This window comes from Suncus etruscus, chromosome 16 (assembly GCF_024139225.1).
Source record: "Suncus etruscus isolate mSunEtr1 chromosome 16, mSunEtr1.pri.cur, whole genome shotgun sequence".
Lineage (NCBI taxonomy): Eukaryota > Metazoa > Chordata > Mammalia > Eulipotyphla > Soricidae > Suncus > Suncus etruscus.
In genome coordinates this window covers 27,325,166-27,335,065 of record NC_064863.1, presented here as the reverse complement: position 1 = coordinate 27,335,065, position 9,900 = coordinate 27,325,166, and positions in this window count along the sequence as shown.

The window sequence follows — 9,900 nt, the reverse complement described above, 5'->3', positions numbered from 1 at the left end:
CACAAGAGGTTCTGGCTTCAGGAAATCACAAGCAACTTTTCTTACTAACCCTGTCCATTGTGAAACTGTGCTGGGGCGCTAAACAAATATCTGGATATCATTGGGTTTAATCTGTCATTTTTAGATCGCCGCCCAGGAGCTCATTTTACTCCTTTACTTCCTCACTCCCACCTCCTATTACCCCACATTTAACCATTTTTTATGTACTAGTGATTTTTGTTTTGGGCATGGTGTATTACATATCTTTCACAGTAATGTTTTAGGGGAGTCTGAAGCTTCAACAGGCAACACAGAGACAAGACGGCTCCATGCCATAAGATTTTTGACCAAGCTTAGAGGGGAAGATGCAACCTCGGCTGACCCCCACAGCCTTCTTTCTCCTTCCTCCCAGTCCCAGGGTTACCCCTGGCCCCCTGCTCAGGGTCCCAGCCAGTGGGTTCCGGTGATGAGCAGTTCAAAGGAGACCCCAGGCTTCCCCATTCCTGCAGGGAGCAGAAGTGGACTGGTGAACTTCTGGCTTCCAGCAATTAGGAAGCAAAAGCCACTCGGGGAGTTAGAAACTTCAGCAGGCAACATGGGGACAAAAATGCTCCATGCAGTACACTTTTTGGCCAACTTAGGGGAAGATGCAGCCCCGGCTGCCCCCCACAGCCTTCTCACTTCTTCCTCCCAGTCCCCAGGGACTGTTGAACTCCCGGCTTCCAGCAATTAGGAAGCAAATGCCTCTTGAGGAGTCAGAAGCTTTAGCAGGCAACATGGGGACAACATGGTTCCATGTGCTCCTTTATCAGGGGTCTCAAACTCAATTTACCTGGGGGCCGCAGGAGGCAAAATCGAGGTGAGGCAAGGCTGCATAAGGATATAACAAAAAAAAAGTCCTCAAACGTCATCATTAACAGTTTTAATTATTTCTTCAGAACATGAATAGAACATTGAGTGAAGATCATGAACAGTTCTTCTGAACATGTCATCTTTTGCCTATTCCTTGCTGCCAGAGACTTGACAGCACTTCTCACAAATCTGAACGATATTTGGCTTTAGAGAGGAAGCAGTTGAGACCCTCAGTATGGCTTGAAGATGATCATTATTAAGTCTAGACTTCGACTTACTAAATTTCAATGTGTAGAATAACTTTTCACACAAATATGTGCTCCCAAAAATGGTACATGGTGCACTTGAACATTCGGGAAAACTCAGGGAAGCTTGGGGCAATTCTCTCAAAAATTGCCCATGCATGTCTGCTTTTCCTCTAATCTCCCTGAAATTGGCTTTGAGATCAGAGTTGCATTGCAGGTCAGTGAGGTCCATTTGAAGCACAGGAGGGGCATCTTGCACATCAAAGGAAAAGGGGTCCACAAAAATTTGGAAAGTGGCTCTGTGCTTTTTGAAGTTGGCAAATCTGTGATCAAATTCCTTCTCTAGCTTAAAAATAGCATATTTCTCGCCACTGAATGGTATGCCTGCATCCATAAGTTCCTTGCATGCTGGGAAATGGCAAAGGTTTGTCTGAGAGAGCTGGGATTTCCATAACACAAGTTTTGTGGAGAATGCTCTGACATCGTTATAGGCAGCACTGATAAGCTGTCCCGGGCCTTGTAACATCTTGTTTAATACATACAGCTTATGTGTGATGTCAACAAGAAAAGCTAAGTCTATGAGCCATTTGTGATCACTGAACTCAGAAACAGCATTCCCATCCTTCTCCATGAAGGCTTTCACTTCTTCTCTCAACTCAAAAAATCTTTTCAGGAGATTTCCCCTGCTGAGCCAACGTACCTCGGTGAAATAGAGCACATCTCCATATTCTGACTCCATTTCCTCTAAAAAGCTTTAAGCCCTCCTGTGCTTTAAGCCCCTGGATCTGATTTGGTTGATGTATTTCACAATAACTGACATCACATTGTCACACGGCAGACATTTACTGCAAAAGGCTTGCTGATGGATAATGCAGTGAAGAGCAATGGCCTTCTCTACACCCTCCTCTTCAAGTTTTTTTTTTTTTGAACAAGTGCCACCAATCCATTTTTCCTCCCTGTCATCGATGGCACTCCATTGGTTATTATTCCAACAAACCTCTTCCATGGCAAACCTGCATTCTCAATGGCATCACACAGATGCCGAAATATCTCATTAGCGGTGGTCTGGCCATGCATTGGAATTATTGTGAACAGCTCCTCTGTCTATTCAAAATTGCAATCAATACCACAGACATAAATTGTGCGCTGCACAGTGTCTGTTATATCTGTGCCTTCATCAAGAGCAACTGAGTATGCATCAAAACATTTGGCTTTCTCACACAGTTGATGATAAATGCCACTTGACATGTCAGAAATGTGCTCTGCCACAGTGTTAGCAGAAAGGCTGATTTTGCTAAACTGACCTTTCTTTTCTGGAAAGATAATATTTGCAGCCTGTAACATGCATTTTTAACAAACTCTCCTTCTGTGAATAGTTTCCCTGCCTTAGCAATCAACTCACTAACCATGTAATTAGCTTCGACTGATGCAACATTCTCTTTGGTTGCTTTCTTGAAGAAATCTTGTTGCCTCATTAGACATGCTTTAAGACTGGCAACTTGCTTGGTTCTCTCATTTCCTTGATATTTTGCACATTCCTCAGCATATTTATTTTAATAATGGCATTTCAAGTTGTATTCCTTGTGCACTGCAACTTTCTCTGAGCAAATAAGATATGTGGGGATGCCCCTGTGCTCAACAAAGAAATACTGCATCTCCCACTTTTCCTGAAATTGTCTGTGCTTGTCATTAATCTTTCTCTTCTCTGCAGACTTTGATGAAGTCATAATGAAGGTATGACAAAATCTAATTCTGTAATACACTTCTCTCCCGTCTCTCCCTTAGGCCTCCGATAATGCAAGGGACAGCAGGCAGCAGCTGAAATAATGTCTGTTCTAGGCACAAAGTATTCGCGATTATTCGCATACAAATATTCTCAATAAAAATCGCAGTAGTAAGAAAAAATCGCAAAAAATCGCATTAAACATTTGCATACCCCGAACGAAACTGCTTGTGGTATGTGAATGTTTAATGCGATTAGTTTCTTACTAATTTGATTTTTATTGCGATTATTCGGTAAGTGAATAATCGCAAATACTGCGATATTTGGAGGCCAGCCGTGGCCACAAAATGGTGCATGAAGTGCCACAAAAGACCTGCGGGCCACAAGTTTGAGACCCCTGCTGTTTATGAAGCAGATTAATCCTCTTATATAGTGACAATTTTGCCCAAATTTTTATTTGTTTGTTTGCTTTTTCCCCTTTCAGATTTGTCTTATAATGAAGACTGGTAGAAGTGTATCTCTGTGTAGAACATATGTTTGAACCAAGTTGCAGGGAATGTTGGACTTAATCCTTCTGCCCCAGGTGCACCAATAATATCTTGTGGCAATTTTTCTCTTTTAAATAGGCACATTAAAATGGGAAAATAAAACATATTCAATAATACATAATACAAATAATACATATACAAGTTCTTATCTAATAGAGATGGGAACACAATTTTGGTAATGCAGTTAGGCCTTTACCCTGAACATTGGCATAATGATTTGGCTTAGACCTCAGAAGAATGGGCATTACCCTATACACCTGAACAATGGATACCATGTATGGAAACAACTGCAATTGTCTATAACATTACCAGGATACAAACCTCTACCATGGAAGACCTATCATTGCTTTGGCATTGACTTACTCCAAAGAGTGCTCTCAACATCCAGATGACTCAGCAACAACCTGCTTGCAGGGAAGATTGCTCCACATTTAATGGTGTGCTGAAACTAGAGGATGCTCCATTTCAACCTGACTTTGATGAAAGAAATGCATAGAATCCAGAATTTTTAAATATAACAACCTGATAGAAAAAAAAGCTAAAGTGTAAAAAAGTTTCACCAGGACCACGGAGAATGACTCGGGTTGGAGACTGGTATGCCTGGAGCCCAGAATCCGTCTTATGCCAATAAACTTCTGGGGTGAGACCTTCTTGTAATCAGGCCAAGAATTTTTTTCCCATTTTCCCCATATTTTTCTGGACCTATGAAAACAACGGTGATTGCCATGGTCATACCTTTACTATAGTATTTTTTTAGCACTTATCCTTTAAGAAAAAAAAAGTTTACTGAACTTAAAAACAAATAACTCTAGTAGAATGCCTGTCTTGAATACCCGCAGGGAATGGGGAGGGGGAGGGGGGCATTGTGAGGGGGCAAGTTACACTGGTGAAGGGGATGTTCTGTTTATGACTGTAACCCAACTATAATCATGTAATCATGTTTGTAATCATGGTGCTTAAATAAAAAAAATAATAAGCCACACATATATATACACACTCAGTGAAGGGCCTGTAAAGTACATAAAATAACTAGTAATAGACTTAGAAAAAGACCTATTCCAAACAGTATTGGGAAAATGCAACACCACTCTGTCACCTCTTGACAGGTGTACCAGCTAAAACTTCACAAAGCTATGCTAACTTTGAAGCAAGAAATGAAAGAGAGCAGCTTAGTAGTTATATATAGTGCTTTTTATCCTCACATAATGTGAATACACATTCTTTTCTAGTGCATATGGGACATACTCCAATTTAGACAACTTACTGGGTAATAAAACATAGCTCTGTAAATTCAAGATGAGAGAAATTGTCTGATCTATATTTTCAGAGTACACTAAAATGAGAAGTGAATTACAAACAGAAACTGGGCAATATCTTTATAACTAGAAAGTAGAAAACTCACTTCTGAATAACCAGCGTGTCAGAGTGAAATCAAGAAGAAAATAAAAAAAATTCCTTGAAACAATTAAGAATGCAGACACAAGAGGCAAGAACAGTGGTGCAGCGGTAAGACGTTTGTCTTTTACAAGTCTGACCTAGGACGGACTGTGGTTCCCTCCACTGGCATCCCATATGTTCCCCCAAGCCAGGAGCAATTTCTGAGAGCATAGCCAGGAGTAAACTCTGAGCATCAATGAGTGTGCCCTCCCCCCAAAAAAAGAATGAAGACTTGAATCATCAGAATTTATGTGACACAATAAATGTGGTATTCAGAAGAAAACTTATAACTCTGCAAGCCATTTAGCAGGAAGAAAGAGAATGCCTACACAAAACCTTAATACCACAGCTTATGGAACTAGAAAATGATCAACAAATGTAGGCAGTTGGAGGAAAAAAGAAAATAGAGCAGAAATTGATGACAAAATAATAAACAAGATTGATAAACTACTATTAAGATTCGCAGAAAATGGAAAAAGAAACTAAACAAACAGAATCAGAAATTAAAAGGGTGATGTTATTGCAGATACCGAAGAAATACAAAGAGTAGTAAGAAATTACTTTGAGAAACTTTACACCACCAAACAAGAAACTGTACATTTTTGGAGTCCTATAACCTCCCAAGGTGAATCAAGTTGATCTGCATTACTACGAGAGACCTATCATGATGAGTGGCAAAGGTTGTGTCCCATATGGTCCCCTAAGTCAGGAGCAATTTCTGAGTGCATAACCAGGAGTAACCCCTGAACATCACCAGGTGTGGCCAAAAAACAAACAAATAAGCAAACAAAGCAATAAGTACAACAACAAAAGAAATTGAAATGGTAATCAAAAGGCTTCCCCAAAAAACAAAAGCCCAGGCTATGAATGACTCAATAGTGAATTCTTTCAAACCTTTAAAGAGGACCTAATGCCAGTTTTTTTACAAGCTCTTCCAGGAAATTGAAGAAACAGAAAAACTCCCAGTTTCTATGATGCTAACTACACCGTGCTACTAAAAGCAAATCAAAACTCCACAAAAAACATATACTGGCTGGTATACTTGAACACAAACAACCTAAACACAATACTAGAAACTGTAATCCAACAACTCATAATAAAAGTTATATGCCATGACCAAGTAGGATTCAGATTAAATACCTTGATTTCAGATCTTACACCATATGCTATATAGTTAAAAACGTAGGGAGAACACACCATGACATTTAAACTAAAGGCATCTTCAAGGATGAAACACCACTGTTCAAGCAAGTAGAAGCAAAGATAAACAAATGTGACTACAATTAAACTGAGAAGCTTCTGAACTTCAGTGGAAACAGTAACTAGGGTACAAAACTAGCCATGGAATATAAGAAACAATTCACCCAATACCCATACAATATATATACATGTGTACAAGGGACTACAGAACTTAGCAAGAAGAAAATGTCTATGAGAAAAGTCAGAGCTAATAGGCACATAAATAAATGATTCACATCACTAATTATCAGGAAGGTGCAAATCAAAACAACAAAGTATAATCTCATGCCACAGAGACTGATACCCATTCTAAAGAACAATATCAACCAGAGCTGGCGCAGATGTGGGGAGAAAGGAACTCTTATTCGCTGCTCGTGGCAATGGCAACTAATCCAAATTTTTTAAAAATACATAAATATTCACCAAACAATTAGAAATTGAGCTACCATATGATCCTGCAATAATACTCCTAAGGATGTACGCTTGAAACACAAAACACAATAAATAATGCAATCTGTACTCACATGTTTATTGTAGCATTATTTATATTAGCCATAATCTGGAAACAACCGTGTTCAAAAACAAATGAGCAGATAATAAGCAGTGGTACATCTACACAAGGGAATATTATGCTGCCATTAAGAAAATTGAAGTCATAAATGTGCTAATACAAAAAGTTATTATAATGGAGTTATGATGAACAGATAAACTTGTTTATACATGGATAGTGTATTTTAGTGAATGAAGTGAGTGAGAGGGAAAGTAATAAACATTGAATAATCTCAATAATTTATAGAATACAAAAAAAAGATAATATTGTAATACTATCCAGAGACAATAGAGTTAATGGGCAGGAGAACCATTCTGTTGTAGGAAGCTTGCTGCATGAGTGGATCAATGCAGTTAGGGTGAATAAGTTTCCACTAAGACAATGATATTTGATCACCTGAACAATAAATGATATGATATGCATGTTATCACTTTATGAGCAATAGTATAAAATACAGTGTCTAAAATAAGCAAAATGAATGGATAAAAAGGGGAGGAGTAACATGGCTTCCTCAGATTCAGTCAGTGGGGAGAGTAGAAGAAAAATTGAAGATATCGGTAGCTGGAAATTTTATGGATGAAGGTTGATATATATTGTATGACTGAAGCCTTATCATGTACAACTTTGTAATCAGAGGGTTTGAAAAAAAGAATAACTTAAAATACCCAAAAAAGCAGGCAGTGTACCAACAGTCGATACAGAGTCAATGAAATGGTTAATTCCCTGTTATGTGAAAATTTATTTAAATAATTTTTCTTATGCAATACAAAAGTATGATCATATTCTTTCAATATAACATTTCATGTAAAAGAATTCGATAATTCATATATTATACTTGTGATTTTTAATAGATAATTAGCACATGCATTAATTTAAAGCTAATACCAAACTTAGACATTCATTTAAAATATTACAAAACTTTAAGCAGAAAAAATACCTAAATTGTTTAAAGGAATTTAGTTCTATACCCTAACAATCAAGATTCATAAATTGGCAACTACTAAAAGCTTCAATAAAATCACTATCAAATTGAAGATATTATTTTACAGTCTGTGTTAATGAACATTTTACAGGGTTCAAATGTTTCTAAATATAAAATGATCTTTTAAAGGAAAAGAAAAAGAGTACTCAGAGTAAATAATATGTATTGGTTAGAATAATCTCACAACACTTCTGTTGAATTTTACCACACCAGTTTGAAAACATTATTGTAAATTAAAGCTGTACATGAAAGAAAAAATATAGTAAAGTGTACCTTATTTTATCTTTATGTTATTTTCGGGGTCTTCCGGGGTCCAGAAGCAGATTGAGCAGGTCATCCAGGAGTCGCTGCTTAACCTAAGGAGGCCAAAGCGTCCTTTGCAAACTACCTTCACAAACGAGGTTCCTGTGAAGTGTTGAGGGTGGAGAGAAGTCTCAATGCAGTACCAACAAATAATCAGACACGAAGGGGGTTCTGTCAGAGCAATTCCAACTTTATTGATCAGTCTCATAATTTATATAGGGTAAAAGAAAAAGGGGCTCAGCACACAAAGATTCCGCCACACAATGTGTATGTAACTAGTTAAATTGTCTAATACAGATATAACAAACATGTTTTTCTGCAGTTTTTGACCAGCTAGCACATCCAGTGACTGTTATCTTCAGAAACTGACAGCCCACATCCTGTTACTGAGCTGCTTGCTAACCTCCTGCAAATTACACACTAGTCACAGTGCCTAAATGGCAGACAAAGTATAGCTCTTTGCAGTGGAATAAGCAAGGTATAGACCAGATAATAGCGTATGGTGCAACATGTTATGATTAATTAACAATAAAATTTGACACATGATATATATGTGTTTTTGTATTATCGTAAAGACATGGAATGGCATAGAAACAGCATATTGAAAAACAACCAAGATGCCCTTCAACAGATGAATGGCTAAAGAAACTGTGGTACATATACACAATGGAATATTATGCAGCCGTCAGGAGAGATGAAGTCATGAAATTTTCCTATACATGGATGTACATGGAATCTATCATGCTGAGTGAAATAAGTCAGAGGGAGAGAGAGATGCAGAATAGTTTCACTCATCTATGGGTTTTAAGAAAAATAAAAGTCATTTTTGCAACAATCCTCAGAGACAATGAGAGGAGGGCTGGAACTTCCAGCTCACTTCATGAAGCTCACCACAAAGAGTGGTGAGTGCAGTTATAGAAATAACTACACAAAGAACTACCATAATCATGTGAATGAATCAGGGAACTGGAAAGCATGTCTGGAGTACAGGTGGGGGTGGGGCGGGATGGTGGAAGATTTGGGACATTGGTGGTGGGAATGTTGCACTGTTGAAGGGGGTGTTCTTTACATGACTGAAACCTAATCACAATCATATATGTAATCAATAAAGAAGACAAAAATACAAACATTATGTTAATGTAAATTATATGAATAATAAAATTTTTCAAGTGCATTGGTTGATAAATTTGGGCAACTATTAAATTTTGTTATCATCACTGAAAAAAAGAAAAACATATTTTATTGAAAACTTAATGTTTCTGTGCTATTTGTTTAATATAGCTTCATTTATTCTGAGGAAACTTACTAAGGTTCATTTAAAGAAATGAAAAATAAACTACTTGAATGAGCTATGTAAACGCTATTTAAAGAGCTTAGAAGCCAACATTATCACTCATTCATTTAGGAATCACAAATTGAGGTCTTCATGATCACATACAAATGGATGCTATCCATTTGTAACTACTGGAAGATATATTAATTCAAAATATAATGTTTATTTGTTCCATAATTCATCAACTGCCAGCATCCATGACAAGTCAGACAAACTTTGCTTTTTATTTAGATACTCTGTATTCTCTTTTTTATACTCTCATTTCTTGAGACCTTGGATCCCAATATACATTATAATATATAATTATTTAATCTGTTGAAATTTTTCTTCCTCTGGAATCATACTATTCTTAATTAAATTTAACCCAAAGATTATTTTTTGGAGAGAAGAGATACATAGATAATTGTATGATGAAAATTTGGATCATCCTTTGTTTGTGTATATGTTTTAGATACTGAAATTTGCACTGCTATTTATAGGATTTCATGTACACAATATTTCTACATTACCCACTCTACCAGATTGTCTTCCCATAGTGGTAAGCTCAGATCTCTAGACTATTTCTGAGGTTCTCTTATTTTTGGCAAATTTCTATTTTCCTGTTATGTTTCTTTTTATCTCACATATGAGAAGTCAATCTGTACTTGCTCCTCTGTTCACTCAACATGTATGATATTCTCTAGAACTAACATCATAAAAATTGCAATAT